Source organism: Nicotiana sylvestris, chromosome 12 (assembly GCF_000393655.2).
Source record: "Nicotiana sylvestris chromosome 12, ASM39365v2, whole genome shotgun sequence".
Lineage (NCBI taxonomy): Eukaryota > Viridiplantae > Streptophyta > Magnoliopsida > Solanales > Solanaceae > Nicotiana > Nicotiana sylvestris.
In genome coordinates this window covers 129,616,308-129,639,343 of record NC_091068.1, presented here as the reverse complement: position 1 = coordinate 129,639,343, position 23,036 = coordinate 129,616,308, and the positions used below count along the sequence as shown (strand labels likewise).

Genomic DNA, 23,036 nt, shown 5'->3' with positions numbered 1-23,036 from the left:
ATTCTCATAACAAAATTAGTCATCTTATTAAATCACATCTATATCATTCTCTTGGTAAGCTAAAGGAATAGAATTACGACTTAAGTCAAGTTTCACACTACTCAAGTAACCATTTCACACCTATTCCCTGTGGGATTCGACCCCAACCTTGTTGGGTTATTATATTTGACACTGACCGCCTTATACTATTTAGTTAAAGTGTAATTTGAGCATATCATTCATGCCATACATTGATTTGTTTGTCATTGTCTTCATTGATGATATTTTGATTTACTCGATCTGCATGGAGGAACACAAGCAGCATTTGAGAGTGGTACTTCAGACCTTGAGGGAACAGAAACTACATGATAAGTTCTCCAAGTGTGAGTTTTGGCTAGATTCTGTAGCATTCTTGGGGCATGTTGTATTAGGCGAGGGTATTAAGGTGGATCCCAAGAAGATTGAGGCAGTTCAGAGTTGGCCTCGTCCCACTTCGGCGACTAAGTTCAGGAGCTTCTTAGGGTTAGCAGTCTAATATTACCGATTTGTGAAGGGCTTCTCATCCATTGCAACACCTTTGACTAGATTTACCCAGAAGGGTGCTCCATTTCGTTGGCCCGATGATTGTGAGGCGAGCTTTCAGAAGCTCAAGACAGCTTTGACTACAACACCAGTTCTAGTGTTTCCTTCCGGTTCGGGGATGGATACTATGTATTGCGACACTTCACGCGCCAGTTTGGGTTGTGTATTGATGCAAGAGGGGCGAGTTATTGCATATGCTTCACTTCAGCTGAAGATCCATGACAAAAATTACCCGGTGCACGATTTAGAGTTGACCGCGATTGTTCATGCTCTTAAGATATGGAGGCATTATCTTTATGGGGTGTCCTATTAGGTTTACACTAATCATCGTAGCTTGCAACATTTTTTCAAGCAAAGGGATCTCAATTTGAGGCAGCGCAAATGGCTTGAGTTACAGAAGGATTATAATATTACCATTCTTTATCATCCGGGCAGGTGAATATGGTCGCGGATGCCTTGGGCAGAAAGGAAAAGAGTATGGGTAGCTTGGCGTTCATTTCAATAGCGGAGAGGCCACTAGCTTTAGAAATTCAGTCCTTGGCTAACAGACTTGTGAGATTGGACATTTCAGAGCCCAGCCGAGTTCTGGCATGCGTCGTTGACCAATCTTCACTATTGCAGCAAATCAAGGCTCGACGGTTTGATGACCCGCACTTGATGGTTCTCAGATAGATGGCACTACAGGGTTCTTCCAAGGAGGTTTCTATCGGCGAGGATGGTGCTCTGCGACTTCAGGGTCATCTATGTGTTCCTAATGTCGATGGCTGGAGGGGGAGGATTCTAGAAGAGGCACACAATTCTTGGCATTCCATTCATCTAGGTGCTATAAAGATGTATCGCGGCCTAAGGCATCATTATTGGTGGCGGTGGATGAAGAAGGACTTAGTTGAGTATGTAGCTAGGTGCATAAATTGCTAGCAGGTTAAGTATGAACACCAGAGGCCAGGTGTCTTACTCCAGCAAATGACTATACCGGAGTGGAAATGAGAGTGCATTACTATGGACTTTGTAGTTGGGTTGCCGTGGACCTTGCGGAAGTTTGATGCAGTTTGGGTCATTGTCGACAGGTTTACCAAGTCAGCACACTTCATTCCAGTTATGACTACGTATACTTCAGAGAGGTTGGCCTAGATTTATATTCAGGAGATAGTTCAGTTGCATGGTGTGCTTGTTTGTATCATATTAGATAGATGCCCTCACTTCACTTCGCATTTCTGGAGAGCAGTACAGAGTGAGTTGGGGACCCGTGTAGAGCTTAGCACAACATTTCATCCATAGACCGACGGGCAGTCGGAGCAGACAATTCAGATTTTGGAGGATATGCTCAGAGCATGTGGGATTGACTTTGGATGGCAGTGGGATCGATTCTTACCTTTTGCCGAGTTTGCTTACCATAACAGTTATCGGTCTAGCATCAAGATGGCTCTATTGAGGCTTTATATGGTCGGCGATGTCGTTCTCCCATTGGGTGGTTTGAGCTCGGTGAGGCTAAGTTATATAGTACTGATTTAGTGAATAATGCCTTGAAAGGTAAAGTTGATTCAGGAGCGACTTTGCACAGCACAGTCCAAACAGAAGAGTTACGCGGACCAGAAGGTATGTGATTTATCATTTATGGTGGGTGAGAAGGTTCTCTTGATAGTCTCGCCGATGAAGGTGATCATAAGGTTCAGGAAGAAGAGCAAATTGAGCCCAAGGTTTATAGGCCCATTTGAGGTGTTGAGACGAGTTTGGTAGGTTCTTATAAACTTGCTTTACCTCCCAGTCTATTGGGAGTTCATCCGATTTTCCATGTGTCTATGCCCCGGAGTTATCATGCCGACTTGTCACATGTGTTAGACTTCAGCACGATTCAGTTAGATGAGAGCCTGGGATTGAGGGAGGAGCCAGTTGCCATTGTTGATAGGCATGTTCTCCAGTTGAGATCCAAGAGGATTTCTGTAGTAAAGGTTCAGTGGAGGGGCCAACCGGTTGAGGAGGCGACCCGAGATCCGAGGAGGACATGCAGAACAGATATCCACACTTATTCAGCACTCCAGGTATGATTCTATACCCGACCTGACCTGTTATTTTTCTTTCTAGGGCCCTATTCCCCTAAATAAGACTTCTCATAGGTGCTTTTAGTATTTTATAACTTGCGAGGATGGTTAGTTCAAGATTTGGAAGAGTTCGGGTTGAAATTGGAACACTTGGTTTTTTAAGGTTGGCTAAAAAGGCTAAGTTTGACTTCCGTCAATGTTTTGAGCAAACAACCTCGGAATATCCAATAGGTTCGTATGATGATTTTGAACTTGGACGTATGTTCAGATCGGGTTTTGGATAAACGGGAACGTTTTGGTGCCTAATACTGAAAGTTGGCTCTTTGAAGGTTTTTGAAGTTCTTTAAAATTGTTTTGGAGTAGGTTTTGGTGATATCGAGGTCTAAATGGAATTTTGAGACTGGGAATAGTTCTGTAATATCATTTAAGACTTGCACGAGAAGTTTGGTGTTATTTCGAGTAGTTTAAGTACGCTTCGGCACATTGGGAGTAAATTGAAGAACTTGAAGTTCATATTTTGATTCAATTGGTTTGGGTTGTGATTCTTAGTTTTAAGGTTGTTTCGTATGTTACGAGAGTTCAAGCAAGTCCATTTTATGATTTCAAACTTGTTGGTATGTTTGGGCGGGGCCTCGGGGGTCCCAGGTGTTAATTGGATGGGCTCGGACCAAGTTTGGACTTGGGAAGCATCAGCTGAAGCACCGAACTTCTGGTGTAATATCGCACCTGCGAGGCTATGGCCGCAGGTGCGAGCTAGCAAAAGCGAGCGAAAAGGACGCAGAAGCAGCCCAACATAGGCAGCCCATATATCGCAGGTACGGACGAGGAGGGCGCAGATGCGCGATCGCAGGAACGGTCAGAGGACCGCAGAAGCGACCCAAGCGCAGGTGCGGCTCGTCTGCCGCAGGAGCGGCATCACAGAAGCGAGCCATTTTTCCGCAAATGTGGATTTAGGCCAGCCAAGGGAGGACCGCATCTTCAATGAAAGTTCCGCAAATGTGGAGCCGCAGTTGCAGCCAATGAACTGCAGAATCGAAAATCGCAGAAGGCAGAACCTTCATTTAATGCGGGACTTAGTCATTTTTGGCTCATTTATTCCATTGTTGGGCGATTCTTGGAGCTTTTAGAGAGGGGATTCGATCTAACACTTTGAGGTAAGTAATTTCTACCAATTGTGAGTTAAATACATAGTTTACGGGTAGATCATAACATGTAAATTAGTGAAAATTATGGATTTAGGTGAAAACCTAGGGTTTTGATAAAAATAGGATTTAACCATGAAATTTGTTATGGAACTTAGTAAAAATCATATATTTGAGTTCAAGAGGTAATGGATAACAACTTTATTCAAAAAAAAATTAAAATCCGGGCACGCGGGCCTGGGGATGAATTTTTGGGATTCTTCAAATAGGATTGGGAAATCACTTTGATAGTTAGGATATGAACTTTTGACTATTTTATATAACATTTGACTAGTTTCGAGTCGTTTGACACCTAAATTGAGGGTTGGGCACAATTTTGGACCGGAAAGTAGGCTTTGAGACGAGGTAAATCTCTTTTCTAACCTTGTAAGAGGAAATTAACCCCATAGGTGAATTTATTAAATGTACTTCTATTTGTGGAGGCTACATACACACGAGGTGACGAGAGTCCGTACGTAGCTACTATTCATGCTTATGTCCGGTTAGTTTTAGGATTACACCATGCTTTGTTGACATCATTATTTGGTTATGCTTATTAATTGCCTTGAATAGAGCAGAGGTTGATGATTTCAAGATTTTAAAAGTTACTAGTTGAATTTCTTGTTTTGGAAAGAATTGAGGGATATTATGATAACTTGAATAATCTATGTTCAACCGCGTCGCAAGTATATTCCGCGAGCGAGGTAAACTTCCACTACTCTCATAGGAGCATGTCGTTCGTCTCGGCAGGTTAATAGATGCATCTATGGTTCGTGTTGTTTGACCCTCCGCAGTGCACACAATATATGTATATGTATATTCAGATCAGGCTGTACGTCCTCGGCATAATTCATGCGTAATAATACTGGAAGCCCTATTATATTTGATATTATTTTATTGTCTTGAGAGGTTAAATGGTTAAATGAGGGAAATGATTTGGTTCTTACTAACTGTAAAAGGATTGTTTAATTATTTCTTGCTCTGAGTTCTATCGTCATTTATATATATCATGTTTAACTAGAATTTCATATTATTATATTGTTGGCCCATAGTAAGTGTCGAAGTCGACTCCTCGTCACTACTTCTTCGAGGTTAGACTAGATACTTACTGGGTACATGTTGTTTATGTACTCACGCTACACTTCTGCACTTAATGTGCAGGATTTGAGACCGGTGCATCTGGATATCAGTCCGACGCGCACACTTGATTACCACTTCGAGACTTCACGGTGAGCTGTCTTCCGAGTCGTTCTGCAGCAGCCGGAGTCTTCCTTTTGCTTATTTTCTATCTATTTTTGTTTCAGACAGTAGAGTAGCATTCTTTTTTGTATATCCTACTAGTTGCTCATACACTTGTGACTCCAGGTCTTGGCACACACTAGTAAACTTGTGGTCTTCGTTTATTTTTATGATTATGATTGCACTCAATTGCTTTCATTTTATTTATTTTAAATTTGTCATTTCTTAAATCTTTTAAATTAAGAAAAGTTTAATTACTTGAAAAAATCTATTAAAAAGAGAAATCACGTGGTTAGTTCGCTGTTGGCTTGCCTAGCGGCGACGCTAGGTGGCATCACGGCCTATAATAGAATTGGGTCGTCACAAAATTAACCACAAGTTAGTCGAAACCTCCATTAAACATATGGTCTCTGCATACATACATACATACATACATACATATATATATATATATATACATACATACATACATATATATATATATATATCATGTAGCATACTGCATATATAAATTTAAAATTTCACAGTTTAGAAAAGCTAAAAATTTCTGTTTCAAGCAATTATTTTTCCTTATTTTTTAATCATTATTGATAATCAAATTTCAAATATAAACATAGCAAAAAGCTATTATTACCAAAACTCTTAATAATATTTATTAAAAGGGCAAAATATAAAATTAACGGGTCCATTGAAACTAGATGCATTAGCTAGCTAAAAGTGTATATAGTATATATATTAATTATCAGCTATTATTTCAAGAAGCGAGTAAAAATATACATTTCTCTTCGTGTTTGAATTGCCTTTGTTTTGGAAAACCCTAAAACGTGTTTCCCAAGCCCATCGCCTCTATCCTCTTCTGCACCTTAATTTATCTATACTATACTAAAAGCACGAAAGCCCTTAGCGAAATGTCGTTCGCCTTTTTTACCCTTGATAAATAGAATTTACATGGGATAAAATAGTCATTTTATTATTTTTATGATATTTAAGATTTCAAAATCAACTAAAATTTATATATATATTTTTCCTTATTTGAATTATGTAACATACCATATTTGTAGAGGAAGATTATAATACATGCATAAGAAAATCTGGTTTTATATGTTTAAGAATCTTTTTTGTTTGTTCTTAGGTCTTAAAACCTCTTTGCTCTTCCGTACAAAGAAATATTATGTTGCTAACTTGTGGAAAGAAGACAAGATCTTTCGACTATTTGCATGCTAACGATGAGGTTTAAGCTTTTCGTTTTTTACGTTAATTTCTTCTTCAAGGAATTATTATTTCATTTTTGTTGATTAATTACTTCGGTATTGCGGTGTGAATCTGAATCTTTTTGCTTATAGTAAGCATATATTATGTAGTATTTACTTGAATAGTTCTTTCTATTTTTGTTATAAATATTCATCTATGATTCGTTTAAACTATTGTATAATGTGCGATTCTATATAACAGGATGATAAAAGAATCATCTTCTTGTGCAATGGCCCAAAAAAAGATTCATAAATTTTAGGTCGAATAGAATTGGATTGAAGGTATGTTCTATGATCCTAATTTTCTTTTTATTATTTTAGTAGTATAATAATTTCTTAACCAAAAATAAAGTTCTAAATAAACACAAGTTTTGTGATGCCAATTTATGCCGAAACAGGTACTCAGATGCTTCAGTTTCACTCATCACAACGTCTAGGTTATCGTCTCCTGCCTACTGTTCTCATCTATTCGGCACCTTGATTCCAATGATATAAATTATTGTTGACCTTTTCTTTTTGTAATTTTTATTAGTATTCAGGCTTGTGATTCGATTATAAGAGCATAATAAAAATACTTTGGTATATTGGGAAATTATATTTTCATCATTTAAGCTAAAGGCTTGGTTCGATATGATTTGCTTTCATATACTCCATCTTATTTAGATTCTCGAGTTAATCATATAACACGTTTATTACATGAAATCGATTAAACTAATTACTTCCATCATATGATGTAGGGAAGATTTAGGGCCCGTTTGGCCATAAAAAATTTCACTTTTTTCCGATTTTTATTTTATTTTTGTACGAAATCAATATTTGGACATAAAATTTAGATTTTCACTTGAAGATGCATTTTTAAATTGTTTGAAAATTTTAAAAATTTCAAAAATCTGTTTTTCAAAATTTTCACTTCAGATCGCTCACAAAAATGTCAAAAACACCTCATAATTGTATGCATGTCCAAAAACAACTCTAATTTTCAAATACAATTTTCACTTTTTTCGAAATTTTACAATTATTATGTCCAAACGCTCACTTAGTCTCCAGTTTTATTAGAAATGAAATAAATGCACATAACCACAATTCAACATATCCACCAGGTTGTTGTAGCTCTTGATTCAACTCAAAGTCTAGCACCATACATGTTTGATTGATAGTGTTCTTAAGAATTTTTTTTTTCTCATTTGTTCCCCAAGAAAGGTTGATTGATTTTACTCACGGTTGGTTTTCTCCTTCTATTCATTTTATTACGAGGTTGAATATATTATTGTGCCTGAAGTCTGTTATGTAAATCATAATTTCTATGCAATTCTATTATTATTTGGCATAACTTTTGATTTTTTTTTCCTTTTCTTTTGATTGTGTTTTATTTTAGGTGTGAGACAGAGGAAAGAAGGGAATACAGAAAATAAGGAAGAAGAGCAGCTATAAAAGCATTGATAATAATTGGCGTTCTGAATAGTTTACATATATAGAACATGCAAGAGACTTCACTATTCATTTATCTATTCATAATGTAAGGCCTTCTGAATAATTTACATTGTTGATTTAACCATTCTTTAAAAAACAGTAAATAGTACTTCATATCATAGATCGTAGAGCGCAGACAGATTAAATTAAAAAAATAATAACCATTATTAATGGAGAAGCAAGCGATGAATTCTTGCTTTTATTTTTACATCGTAGAAGTTCTCTATTATTTATTTAAGGGATCTTTTTCTTGTCTATATTTGAATTGTGCAATAATTTATTTTCATGTTTTGGACTTGAGAGGCTTTTATATGCGACTTATTTAATAATTTTTGTACACATTGGTTGGATTATTGTAATTCAAAATAGAAATTCAATATTTTTTTTTCTACGAGTCTTTATTGCAGTTCAGCATCTCTTATCCATTCACAGATGATCTATCTATATTCAAGAAAATGGTCCATTTTTTTTGTATGTATCTTCTTAAGATAGTGAGGATGATATTGGGGTATATCTTATTGTTTGAATTTCTTATGAATATTTGTGGTTTAGTGTGGATTCTTAGGTTCTTTTGTTCAATGCGTTATGTAAATTTTTTTTTTCCATTATGGAGACAGCCTCTCTACCTGTTAGATATGGGTAAGGTCTGCGTACAGACTACCCTCCCCTGACCCCACATGTTGGGAACATACTGGATTGTTGTTGTTGTTATAACTTTTTTTTTTTCATTAGTAAGTGAATTTGAATCTTTTTCCCCTCTTTTTTTTGTGATCATTAAGTTATGTAAATAGGTTTTTTCCCAAATATAATAGTAGTTATTGGGAAAAAAGAAGAGGTGCTGGGTGAAGTGGTGGAGAGGTAAATCTTTTACTTTTTTCACTGAACTATTCTTTAAAGCCAATATTTATCGAGTTATTATTTTTAAATATTGTATTATGGTTAAAGTTATAAATACTTCAGTTTTTGCTCTCACCCCCAACCATATACTTATTCCACTTCTATAATTTTCTTTTTGGCATGATTTAGTGATGGGGGACGATATGAAGTCATTATATAGGATATGTTTCCTAATCCCATAATTAGTAGGTATATTTTTTAATCCAAGTTGTTGTGCATATCAATGCGTTAATATTTATTTTTTTAATTAAATAAACATTGTATTTATTTCGACATCAATTTCCACTACGCATAATTCATTTTTACTTTATAAATCTTTTATTAATAGAAGTATGTACACTAAGACTAGTCAAACTTAAAAAGCGTCTCTCTCCTTCCAGTTGCTTCACTGATCAACATGTTGCACAGGGAAATCAACTATCCACATCTGGAATTCTGCCATCGACAATTTTATACGAATGTGAGTTTTCTCTTCTTCTTTTTCATTTTCTCGTTAACAGTTTTATTATTATTACTTTATTATTATCTTATTCTTAAATTTTATTTTACTTTAGTTATATTTACTATTTTTGCTTCAAATACTTTTTGTTTCTTTTGTATTTTTAATATAGTTTTTAACTATTTTTCAAACCTGCTTTGAAAACGTCTGCTCGTGAGTGGAGGTCTATCGGAAACAACATCTCTACTTGATCACCCTGAGTATATTGTTGTTTTTGAGTTTTTTCATTTTCATTTACTTAGCCCTCTAGTGCTGATCTCTACATGATCAATGAGCACGTACGTCCTGTCTAATATCCACTTGTATTATTTCAGATTCTTCATCCTAATCCAGAAGTAGTGGTGAAAAAATGTGTGGGATCTCTAAAAGAAGAAGATTTGAAGGGGAAGAGAGTATTCGTTAGAGTTGATCTCGACGCTCTATTGGATGACAACTTTGATAATACCAGAATCCGAGCCGCTGTTCCTACCATTAAGTATTTGATGAAATGCGGCTCTCGTGTTATTCTTGCCTCTAATCGCGGTCGTCCAATAGCTATCAGTCCAAGATACAGCTTGAAGCCAATTGTGCCAATACTGTCTGAGTTATTAGGAATTGAAGTGAAAATGGCAAATGATTGCATTGGTCATCAAGTTGAGAATATATATGGCTCGTGAAATACCAGAAGGAGGAGTGCTGCTGTTAGAAAATTTTAGATTCCATACAGAAGAGGTGGCGAATGAATCCGAGTTTTCAAAAAAGCTGGCCTCTCTGTTGCAGATTTGTATATAAATGACGCCTTTGGGAATACAAACAGATCACATGCTTCCATGGCTCGATACGTGAAACCAGCAGTTGCTGGATTCCTTATGAAAAAGGAACTTCACTATCTTTGCCAAGTTGTAGTAAATCCAAAGAAGCCATTTGTTGGCATTGTTGGTGGTTCAAAAATTTCAACTAAGATTGGCATTATAGATAAACTTATGAACTGTATCGGGAAAAATTGAGTTTACATATTAAAGTGATTGGAAGATGACGTGTTGTGACACGTAGTCTGGTTGAAGAGTTATGATTGGCAAAGAGGCACAAGTTGCAACAGATACGAGCAGAGGCATAAGAAAAGGCACGAGCAGATACTCAAAAGATTCAACGCCCGTACCTATTTAAGTCCAAGAATTAAGGAGAATGAATTTGACAGCACGAGAGAGCACAAATACAGTATTTAATGAGCATTAATACTAAAAATGTTAGAGAATCTGTATTAAAATACAATGATTATGTAACGTAGCATTTAGTATCTTTAATTGTCTATAATGGCCTTATTATAACAAAGGCAAAACGCATATTTCCAAGATAGCTATAAAAGGGAAAGAATGAGTCAATTGTAGACACACAAAATACAATCTGAATACATTGCTTTTACTTTGAATCTTATTGTTGGCAAAAATCACTTTCCTTTATTCATTCTTTGATTATCAGTAACCTGAGTTCTTCTAAATTAAGGCTTTAACCGAAATTCCACTTTTTGGTTAAACAAATTGGTTCCGTTACCGGGAATCTGATAATCTATTCTTTTTTAGTTTAACTTTCCTTGTTGCATCAACCATGTCAAACAATAATGACAACATTCAAGGAAACCAAGAAAACCAACAACTTCAGGGAAATTTACAGGATAATCACACCCTGGTCCCTTCTCCACAAAGCTTTCCTCGGCGGTCTCGAGAAGGCACTCCTGATGGATCTCATGCAAATGGAAACACTCAATTTGAAAATGTTGAAGCTATCGATGAAGCTTTGCAAAAACTAATTGCTGAACAGGTCAATAAAGCTCTCGAGGCTTTTGCTAGCCAGTTACTAGCTGCACCACCCACACCCACTCCAAATAACAACACTTTGGAGAACCCTCGCTCTGGGCTTGTTAATTCAGGTAGTGGTGGAACCCCCAGCGAATTACAAGAGGGAGTACCAGGTAACTTAGTCAATTATGATTTACAAAATTTAGTATTAACATTGCAAAAACAGCTCAAGGAGCAAAGTGACCGCATAAAGCAAATACCCGGGGTGCCGCCCGTAATCAAAGGGATAGATATGGATAAATATTTGCAACAACCCTGGAAGCCAAGTGCCGCTGCCCTCCTAATTCCAGAGAAATTCAAAATTCCCGATATTCCAAAATACGATGGAACAACTGATCCACGAGACCACGTGACTGCATTCACAATAGGCATAAAAGGCAACGACTTGACCAAATAGGAGATCGAATCAGTATTGGTCAAGAAATTCGGTGAAACACTCACTAAGGGTGCATTAACATGGTATTCTCTTTTACCCGAAAATTCTATAAATTCTTTTGCTGAGCTTGCAGATTCTTTCATCAAAGCATACTCGGGAGCTCAAAAAGTCGAAAAAAGAATGGAAGATATTTTCAAAATCAAGCAAGGGGACTCTGAATTGCTTAGAGAGTTCGTGGACCGATTCCAACGTGAAAGAATGACATTAACGCATGTACCTGACAATTGGGGAGCTATAGCCTTCACAAGTAATTTGAATGAAAAAAGCTCAGAAGCTACGAGGCGATTCAAGGAAAGTCTTCGTGAATTCCCAGCTACAACATGGAATGATGTTTACAACAGGTATAGCACGAAACTGAGGATATAGGAAGATATTATCTCATGGTCTCAAAAAGAAGAAAAGGTAAGTTCGAGACGGGCGGAAATCGAAAAAGGTCCGGTAAAAACAGTTACGAACCATACATGGGACCAGCGGGAAAAGACTCACGATCAAAACAGGACAATCAAAGGTACGATTATAGGTCGAGGAATAGAGAGTTGGGCTCATCATCAAGATTTGGGAATGATCGAAACACGCGTGAGTCACGAGATGATGATAGAAACTTCAAGCCGAGGTTTGGCGGTTATAATTTCAATATGAGCACTTCCGAGCTCGTAGCTGTTTTGAGAAGCATGGGTGACAAGGTACAATGACAAAAAGAGATGAGATCGAATCCAAACAGGAGCAATCCTGATCATTGGTGCGAATTTCACAACGATCACGGACATAAAATGACAGATTGTAGGTTTTTACAAAGTGAAGTTGATCATTTATTAAAACAGGGTTATCTCACCGAATTATTCAGTGAGAAAGGTAAGCAAGCATACATGAAGAATAGGTAGGAGCCCCCTAAACCACCTTCTCCCAAAAGGACCGTCAACGTTATAAGTGGAGGTAAAGACATTAATGGTGTGACGTACACAACAACCAATAAAATTTCCAAAGTCACAATTACCCAAGGGAAGCGGGTGCGACATGTCTTAGAGGAAGAAAGCATTACGTTTGATGATGCAGATGCGGATGGCGTATTATCTCCTCATAACGATGCACTGGTAATATCTCTACTTGTACATAATACTAATGTAAAACGAGTTTTGATTGATCCAGGTAGTTCCGTCAACATTATTCTGTTAAGAGTATTACGTGAAATACAAGCTGAAGATAAATTAATACCAAAGGCGCATACTCTATCTGGATTCGACAATTCCAGTATCGTGATGAAAGGAGAGGTAATACTTACTACATTCGCAGAAGGAGTTGTCAAAGATACAAAGTTTCAGGTAGTAGATATGGAGATGGCTTACAATATAATCCTTGGGAGACCATGGATCCACGAGATGGATGTCGTTCCGTCAACCTTGCATCAAGTTATTAAATTTCCATCACCATGGGGAATATGTCAAATCCGTAGGGACCAACGTACATCCAGGAACATCAACTCTGTAGCAGATTCAAGTACGATAAATGAAGAAAAATAGCAATCACAGAATCCAGTTGAGGGTACCATAAGACAAACCTCAACTGAATAAGGGCGAACAGACGTGGACTCAAGGCCAGATACCATTCAAGAACCATAGGAAAACAAAAATATCAAGACAACAATTGAAGAACTAGAGGTTGTGGTGTTATTTGCACAATGGCCTGATATGAAAGTTTACGTAGGGGCCAATCTAATCCAGAACATGAAAGGTAAGTTGATTGAATTTTTAAAAACTAACGTGGATTATTTTGCTTGGTCCCGCTATGATATGACAGGAATACCATCGGAGGTAATGCCTCACAAATTAAATGAAGACCCATTGTATCCTCCTGTCAATTGACTTAAGGCGATGAAGGCACACATATTTCAAATCTCGGCTCCCCTCAAGGAAAAAGAAGAGAAAGCAAGGAATTTTCAAAAATCAGGTGATTCAAGATGAGGTTCAAAAATTACTAAAGATTGGGTCTATCCGTGAGGTAAAGTATCCTAATTGGTTAGCCAATACTGTTGTGGTACCGAAGAAGAATGGTAAGTGGCGAGTTTGTGTAGATTACACAGACCTTAACAAAGCCTGTCCTAAAGATTCTTTTCCACTACCGGATATAGATCAACTAATTGATGCTACTGCAGGACATGAATTATTAAGTTTTAAGATGCGTATTCAGGGTACAATCAGATCAAAATGGATCCGATAGATGAAGAAAAAACTTCCTTCAAAACTGACCGGGGGACTTACTGTTATAAAGTAATGCCTTTTGTTCTCAAAAATGCTAGTGCAACATATTAGAGACTAGTGACTAAAATGTTCCAAGAACATTTGGGGAAAACTATGGAAGTCTATATAGACGACATGCCCGTCAAAACTCAACATTCAGGGGATCATATATCACACTTGTCTAATGCATTTTAGATTTTGCGAAAATTTAATATGAAACTAAATCCTGAGAAGTGTGCATTCAGTGTTGCATCAGGTAAGTTTTTAGGTTTTCTTGTCTCTAACCGTGATATTGAAGTGAATCCCACACAGATTAAGGCCATTGAAGAAATCCCTGACGTACTTACAAGTAAAAAAGAAGTGCAGAGGTTGACAGGAAGAATTGCAGCATTGGGAAGATTCATTTCTAAATCATCAGAAAAGTGTTTTAAATTCTTTTCAGCTCTTAAAAAGCAAGATCATTTCGAATGGAATGAGGAATGTCAACAGGCACTCAAAAATTTGAAGACATACTTATCAAATCCACCGCTACTCGCAAAACCAAAGGTTGGGGAAAGACTGTTCATCTACCTTGTTGTCTTAGAAGTAGCAATAAGTGCCGTTTTAGTCCGAGAGGACCAAGGTAAACAATATTCGATCTATTATGTCAGCAAGTCTTTATTAGATGCGGAGACGCGGTATCCTCAATTAGAAAAGCTTGCACTTGCATTAATCATGGAATCTAGAAAGTTAAGGCCTTATTTTCAATGTCATTTTATTGCTGTAGTAACTGCTTATCCATTACGCCATATATTATACAAGCATGAGTTGTCAGGTAGGTTAGCCAAGTGGGCTATAGAATTAAGTGAATATGATATCACATACCAACCTAGAACTGCTATAAAATCTCAAGTCTTAGTTGATTTCGTGGCTGATTTTAGCCTAGGGGTGCAATTAGAAGTAGAAAAAGAATTGCAGGTGCTCAACGAAGCTAACCCAGGAATTTGGGCCTTATTTGCTGATGGTTCATCTAACATAAATGGTGCAGGCTTAGGGATCGTTTTGGTACCACCTACGGGTGAAACCATTCGACAAGCCATTAAAAGTCATTCTATAACTAACAATGAGGCAGAGTATGAGGTAATGATTGCAGGTTTAGAACTGGCACGAGAACTTGGCATTAATCAGATTGTAATCAAGAGCGATTCGCAGCTCGTGGTTAACCAAATGCTGGGGACTTATACCGCCAGGGAAGCACGAATGCAACGGTATTTAGAGAAGGTACGATATCTAATCAGGCAATTCCAAACCTAGAAGGTTACGCTAATACCAAGAGATGAAAATGTTGAGGCGGATGCCTTAGCTAATCTCACATCTGCAGCAGACGTGGCAAGCAATGAAAATGCTTCTGTAATATATTTGTTTCATTCAGTGCTTGATCCAGATAAAAATGAGGTAAATTTTAATAACTTAACCTGGGATTAGAGGAACGAGATTGTTGCCTTTTTGCAGAATGGTATCGTTCCTGAAGACAAGAGGAAAGCTCACGCGCTTCGAAAAAGGCTGCTCGATATTGCTTAAAGCAAGACAATCTTTATCGAAAAATGTTCGGTGGTCCCTTAGCAAGATGCCTCGGACCTTCTCAAACAGAATACGTGATGAGAGAAATACACGAGGGGCATTGTGGGAATCACGCAGGAGGAAGATCACTGGTAAGAACCCTAATCAGGGCAGGTTATTATTGGCCCAAAATGGAAGAAGAAATAGAAAGTTTCGTGGCTAAATGTGATAAATGCCAAAGGTACGGAAATAATATGCATAGACCTGCAGAGTTGCTACATCCGGTCACTGCACCGTGGCCGTTTATGAAATGGGGGATGGTCATGGGTCCATTACCACAATCAAAAGGACAGGTAAAATTTTTGCTCGTACTCACTGATTATTTTACTAAATAGGTAGAAGCAGGAGCATTCAAACAGGTGCGTGAAAAAGAAGTTAAAGATTTCATTTGGCGGAATATCATATGCCGATTTGGTGTACCAAAGGAAATCGTATGCAACAATGGCCCTCAATTTATAGGCACGCAAATCACAGAGTTCTTTCAAAGCTGGCAGATCAAAAGAATTACATCCACACCTTATCATCCGGTGGGTAATGGGCAAGCTGAGTCAACAAACAAAATCATTATCAACAATTTAAAGAAACGTTTAGAGGAGTCCAAAGGTAATTGGCCAGAAGTGTTACCTGGTGTTTTATGGGCATACCGCACAACAACAAAAACAAGTACAGGAGAAACACCATTTTCATTGGTTTACGGAGCTGCAGCTTTAATTCCAGTAGAGATATGAGAGCCAAGTACAAGATTCACACAAACGTCAGAAGAGTCTAATAACGAAGAAATGTGCATAATCTTGATCTACTTGAAGGGAAAAGGGAAGCTGCACTAATAAGAATGGCAGCACAAAAGCAGGTCATAGAACGATACTACAACCGAAAAGCACGCCTAAGATTCTTCAAAATTGGGGACTTCATGCTCAAAAAGGTTTTTCAATCTATGAAGGCAGCTAATGTAGGGAAATTAAGTCCAACATGGGAAGGACCCTATAGGATTCATGATATTGCAGGTAAAGGAGCATACGAGCTGGAAACAATGGATGGCAAGATACTACCTTCGCATTGGAATGTTGTTCACTTGAAGAGATACTATTTCTAAGGAATACCCACGGTTAGGTATCCGTATTTTAAAATTTAATTTTTTAATTATTAAATTTTACTAACGATTATAGATGATAGGCAAAAAGCTAGCCCGCACTAAATGATGAGTCACGACCTACACGGCACGCGGAATAAATTAAATTTTCCGGTCTAGGGTTACAATTATTCTGATAGAAATTCAAACGGGCTAAGTAGTCTTCATCTATAATCGCACCTCCGAGTCCCGTATGTCTTTTCCTTTTCAGGAAAAGGACCAAATGAGAGGAATAATCAAGTGCTCGAGGCTTCATACTTCAACGCTCAAACACTTGGGGGACTATATAATATACACAGGCATGTGTATAAAGAAGGCAAAGAAGATTGGAAAATAATCAAAGATGAAGCCTGAAAAGCTCACTCAATGAATAAGTCAAGTAACAAAGCAAAGTCACGAGCTAACCCTGAAGAAAGACCTTACCATAGCTAGGGTAAAGGCTATGTACTGAAACGGGTTATAAATAAAAACCTCATATTTATTTTTCTTTTTTAAATCTGTTATGAGGAAAATAGTTACGAGAAAGTTATAGATGTAATTCAAATACATGTAAAGTGTTATTCAAAACTAGACAAAGTTCAAATAAAAACTTGTCAAAGTTATTTCAAGAAACATGTGTATTCCTATTTCTTTTATCGTATATTAACACCGTTATGAAGTTGAGACGTCTTCTTCATTAAGTGTCGAATATAAAAGGGCCCTCTTTTATAAAATTCATGATTAATTTAAGTATTCATGAAGTTAACAGAAGCATTTTTTGAAGAGTAAAGATGCAAGTTATTCAGTAAGTCCTTAGAAATAAAGGCAAGAATAAACAAAACAGAAGTTCAAATAGTAACGAAAAACTTCTTAATATTAAAAAGCTTAGACTAAGTATGGACTTAGCCATAAACTGGAAATTATTTATACATATTGCCCCATAAAAGGCCTGGGGACTTAAGTTTCCAAAACAAACCCTCAAATGAGACCAAGGGTTTTAACCAATATTTTCCAAAAAAAAAGAGACGCAAAGGAATCCAAACAACTTAAACTTGTCACTGAGAAGATGAAGGAACTGAAGCAGGTACATCAACAACAGCGGGTTTAACTTGGCTTGAAGGAGTGGAGATACCCGTATCATCTTCAATATTTGCGGAAGCTTCGACCACGGGAGAAGGAAAATCTTGGTTCTGCTGAGTCTTCTCAATAGTTTCATTGATCTTAGCTAACTCAGATTCCAAGTTAAAATTCTCTTGGCTAGCTTCAACAAGGGTATCACAGAGAGAATTCAAAAAAGCCCAACTCACTTCAATGACAGACTTATCTTTAAGGATCTCATAATCTCTTTCCCAGTTAGCGATTTCGTTCTTTAGCTTTTCATTTTCAGCCAAGGCAGATTCATAAGAAGCTTGAAGAGAGGCGTGGGAATTTTGTAAGGAACAAACCTTATCAGAAGAAACCTGGAGGTCTTCTTGGGTTTGAGTCAAATTCTGCACGAGTTCACCAGCATAGGCTTCTTTTGCATCCAAGAGAGCCTTCAACTCTCTAATATCTTCACTCGCCTTGGAAAGCTGCTTGGAAAAAGAAGTTTCAAGACGAGCCTTTTCCTTTTCTGCTTGACTGGAGGAAGCCTTTTCAACTGCCAATTCCGAAGTCAAAGCCCGCACCTGCTGCTCCAAGGTACTTTTACTTTCTTCTAAGTACTCCACGTCTATTTGAAGACTTTTATACTATTCCTTCCAATTATATGCCTCCAATTTGTAATCACGCACTAACTACTCTGAGAGGGTAACCCTTTTCATCATCTTCGTGCTGATGAAATTGGCCTAAAAAGGGGGAAAGGGAAGGAAATGAGAATCCCAAAGATAGAAAAATGACAGAATAAAAGTTAGGAAAAAGGAATACCTTTAAATAAGCATGCACAATGTCATTTATCAAAGTCAAAGAACTATGGCTCTCTAGCTTGGCTCTCTCAACAGGACCAATTAAAGGCTTTAACCACACATCTGCTTGACCCGATTTCCTTAAAAGGTTGCCCTCAGCGGGGACTTCAATAATCACTTGCCTCATAGCACCACTCCTACTTGAGGAGCCAACCTCAGCACGGTGAGTAGGTGGAGGAGGAATTGTCGAAGGAGGAACAATAGAAGTAGTAAAAACAGCCTGGGGAGGAACAGAAGCAGCCATAATCGGCAAAGTAGAAGTCACAGCGGGAGGTAAGAGGAATAGAATGGCGGGGAGATGCTTCTACTTCATCATCAGAAATAATGCGTCTACGAGCCCGTGGCCTTGTTACCAAGGAATCCCCGTCTTCTTCTTCTTTGGAATCTTGGTCATCAACGACTTTTCTTTTTGATGAAGAGCCCAGAATTATTTCTTGAGCCCTTTCCAAAGAGATACGAGAAGCCGCAACCGCCTCAGCAATAACTCATCGAATAGCAAATCCTGATAGAAAAAAAAGATTGGGTTAAGTTCAGGAAAAAAGAATATATAAAATAAAATAAAAGCTCTTACCATGAGTTTTTACTTTCCAACCAAAACGTTGGGAAAGGATCTTCCAAGACCTACCATCTATTGGTGCAATACTCAACAGCTTTCCTACCCAATCACGTAAATTGGGAACATCTTCCACAACTCCCATGGTTGCTAGAAAAGAAAAGTAAAATTAGAAAAATCAACAAAACTGAAGAAAAAGGTACGAGAAAGTTAGAAGACTCACGTGCAAAATTCCACTTCTCAGGGAAGGGAATGTTCTCATCACCCACTAAACCAACAGTGGGGGCAGCACCAAACCTGGCATACCAACCACGGTCTTTGTCATCTTCAGGGCTAACTAGAACTCTTTTGCTCCTGGCAACTAGTGTAAAAACACCATTGCAAAAGAGTCTACGGGAGCAAAGATGAATTAGATGTGGGAAAGTAAAAGACACACTGACTATGTTGGCCAAATGCCTCAAACAGGCAACTGCCCTCCATATTATTGGGACAATTTGACCTAAGCAAACATCGAAGAAATGACAGAACTCGAGAATAACAGGATCAATAGCAGGTTTGAATCCTAATGTGAAAGGGTACGTATAAACAAGGGAAAATCCGGTTAAGTAAGAGGTAATTCTTTGATTTGGATTGGGAATAATGATAGGAAAGTCATGACTCCAATGGCAGTCTACGAACTAAAGAAATCAAACCTCAGTGATTTGAGTAGGATAGATATCGGCGTGATCTAAAGAAGATACTTGATTTCTAAGAGATTCTCTGTCATTATAGAAAGATAGTTCCATAGGAACTATCTCCTCTACTAGAGGTTCACGAAGAGGTTCAGAAGATTCCTTACCTCTAGAAGAAGATCTGTGTGAAAGAGAACCTCTAGTTCTAGAAAAAGGGCCAGAATTAGGCGAAGGAAGAGAAGAACCACGCAGGGATGAAGATCCTAAATTACGAAGCCTACCTCCTCTTCTGCTCCTACTGGGGGCATCAGGGAAGTTATCAACTATGGGGACCCTTCTAGAGTTAGGGTTTGATGAAGACATGATAGTACGAGGAAGAAACAAACAAAGATTCAAGAACTGAATATTTTGAAAACTTTATGTGATAAAGACAAAGAAGAAAACTATATTTATACTACGAAGCAACCGTCAAAGGAAAAGGTGCACTGATAGAAAAGTCATAATGAAAACTGATGCTTCGTGATTAGTGAAGCTGTGAAAAAACCCTAAAAAGTGCTGCAAAGTTGCAGATTCAGTAAAAGATTACCACATGTGAAGAACATTAAATGGAAGTAACAAATGAAGCGTTGATTTTGCTATAGAATTAATGGTGACAAAAATTCCCATTTTAATGAATTCCACTTCCCAAATATTCAAATTGATGAATAAATGGCAAGTGGGGGGACTATCTGTATTGGGAAAAATTGAGTTTATATATTAAAGCAATTGGAAGATGACGTGTCATAGCACGTAGACTAGTCGAAGAGTTATGATTGGCAAAGAGACACGAGTTACAACAGATATGAGCAGAAGCATAAGAGGAGGCACGAGCAGATACTCAAAAGATTCAACGCCCGTACCTATTTAAGTCCAAGAATTAAGGAGAATGAATCTGACAGCACAAAAGAGTACAAATACAGTATTTAATGAGCATTAAATACTAAAAACATTAGAGAATCTGTATTAAAATACAATGATTATGTAACGTAGCATTTAATGTCTTTAATTTTCTATAATGGCCTTATTATGACAAAGGCAAAACGCATATTTCCAAGATAGCTATAAAAGGGAAAGAATGGGTCAATTGTAGACACACAAAATACAATCTGAATACATTGGTTTTACTTTGAATCTTATTGTTGGCAAAAATTATTTTCCTTTATTCATTCTTTGATTATCAGTAACCCGAGTTCTTCTAAATTAAGGCTTTAACAGAAATTCCACTTTTTGGTTAAACATGAACAAGGGCGTTAACTTGTTAATCTTTGGCGGAGGTTTGATCTTTACTTTCTACAAGGCCGTACAAGGTTACTCTGTTGGATCCTCACTTGTGGAGGAGGAGAAAATTCTTAATGCGGCAAAATCATGCATTGACAAGGCAAAGGAGGCAAAAGTTGTAACTATAAAGCTTCCTTCTGATGTAGTCATAGCAGACAAGTACGGGGCTAGCGCTAATGCCAAGGTTGTTCCTCCATCTAAAATTCCACATATATAATTAGATGGGGTTAGATATTGGACCAGATGCTATCAATTTTTTTAGTGCAGCTCTAGATAGCACCAATACTATCGTCTAGAATGGACCTATGAGTGTTTCTGAGTTTGACCAATTTGATGCTGGAACGGAAGCTATTGGTAAAAACTTGGCACAATGTAGTGGAAATGGAGTAACAAGAATAATATATAGCAGGTGGCAAATCTGTCGCTGCTCATGAAAAGATGGGGCTCGCGGACAAGATGAATCAATTATCTTGAGTTATTTTTGAAAAATCCAAAAATGCAATATAGATAAAGAGAAAATAGGTTTAGGTATTTTAGATCTGAACCAGGTGAGAGTTGAGTGAAGTGAATGGCTTCACCTTCTTCTCCTCAGCTGAGAAAAAGATAAACAAAATGGCTTCTTCTGTCTCTCGCCACTTTGTACCATGCTCTAGGGGTGAAGAAATTGGCTTTTGGGAGAAACAAATTACTACTCCCAAAAGCTAATTTATTTTTACCTATTTAATTTTTACACATAAAAGATCTAAAAAGGATATTTTTTTAATTTTAACATTATAAATAGCCATGAATGCCTATTTCCTCCTATTTAGGGGGGGGGGGGTTCTTGACTTTTTGTCATAGTAATCGACATTAACTTTCAATAAAAAAGATTTTTTTCTCAGTATTTAACAAATAACAAATTATTTGAATAATATCGTCTTCTTTTTTTATAAGCGTAGTGTTCGAGCTAGCTTGCACGCACAACTGGTACCTGGTAACACTATCTATCAAAGCTTGGACAAATGGAAAGAAATCACCTAGTTTTTTGCCTCTGATGGGTTGAACCCGAGACTTCATAATTCTTATGTAAGGCCCCGAAAAATTTCGCTAAGTAATTTAAGATTTCATGGTGCCAAGGTAGGCTAATTATTTTATTTTGTGTGCAAACGAGGATTATTAATATGATGGATATCAATTGAATATGGTAATAAGTGTATAAGTCATATTATAAGTGATTTGGGGTCTAAGGAGAGGCCTAAATCTAAGCCAAGTTGGAAAATTACATGATAGACTAAAATTCCAAATGAGTGCGCACAAGACCAAACTTTGGACAACAATATCTACATATATATAAAGAGTTATGTGATGCACAACCAATAAAATTAAAGCCCTTTGAGTATAGTTTCTAACGCATCAAATCGTTCCTTATTTGGATATAGAAAGTTATGACCATCTTACTGGATTTATGTCATATGTGCGGCCGGTGTGCGACCGCACATATTTGAAAGTTTCTGCCTTGTGTGTGCGGCCGATTTGTGGCCCGTGCTCGACCGCGCATGTAACAACCCTATAAATACCCCCAAGACTGGGTATGGAGAGTTTCTAAGTCATTTTTAGGGCTAGCGCTTGCTCCATCAAGGGAAATCCGTTCCATATTTCGCTCTCATGAACCAAGATCCATAGATTTGCATTCAAATCCCCAAATTGGTCAAGAACACTACAAGTGAGGATTCTCAAAATTTTTACTACAAAAGATTGAAGTTGTTTACTGCGGTGAATGTCGTAGTATTATTAAGGAGAGCTCGGACAAGGTATGTATGGCTAAACTCTTGTTTTAGAATTGAAACCCACAATATCCATGTAAATTCTAAGTTGCTCACTGTAAATTGAATATTCCGAATGAGCTTGTTTCAAAAGATATCGATGTGTATTATGTAATTTAATGCTTTTGTGATGTTGTGCTCTTATTGGATGAATGGGTTCAAAGTATTGGTTTCATGTCCAAATTCCTTGACGTCAAGTTGTGTTTCAAATGAAAACTAATGACAATCGTATAAGAAAAACTCAATATGCTTGAGACTCTTAATTGCTCATATGTGTGTCTAAAGCCTTAATTGAAAATGTCTTGTTGTTGATAATCTGCTAAGATGCTTGAATATGAAATAAGTGAATTGGGAAAACGGAGTGTGGCCAATGAGCCAAGTTATATTTGTGACTAATGCTGC

General features: G+C 37.4%; 1 pseudogene; it reads left to right on the top strand.

Moving 5' to 3' along the window:
* The first annotated feature begins 1,233 nt into the window (after positions 1–1,233).
* LOC104218723 (phosphoglycerate kinase, cytosolic-like) lies at positions 1,234–21,306 on the top strand (annotated as a pseudogene).
* The last annotated feature ends 1,730 nt before the right edge of the window (positions 21,307–23,036 follow it).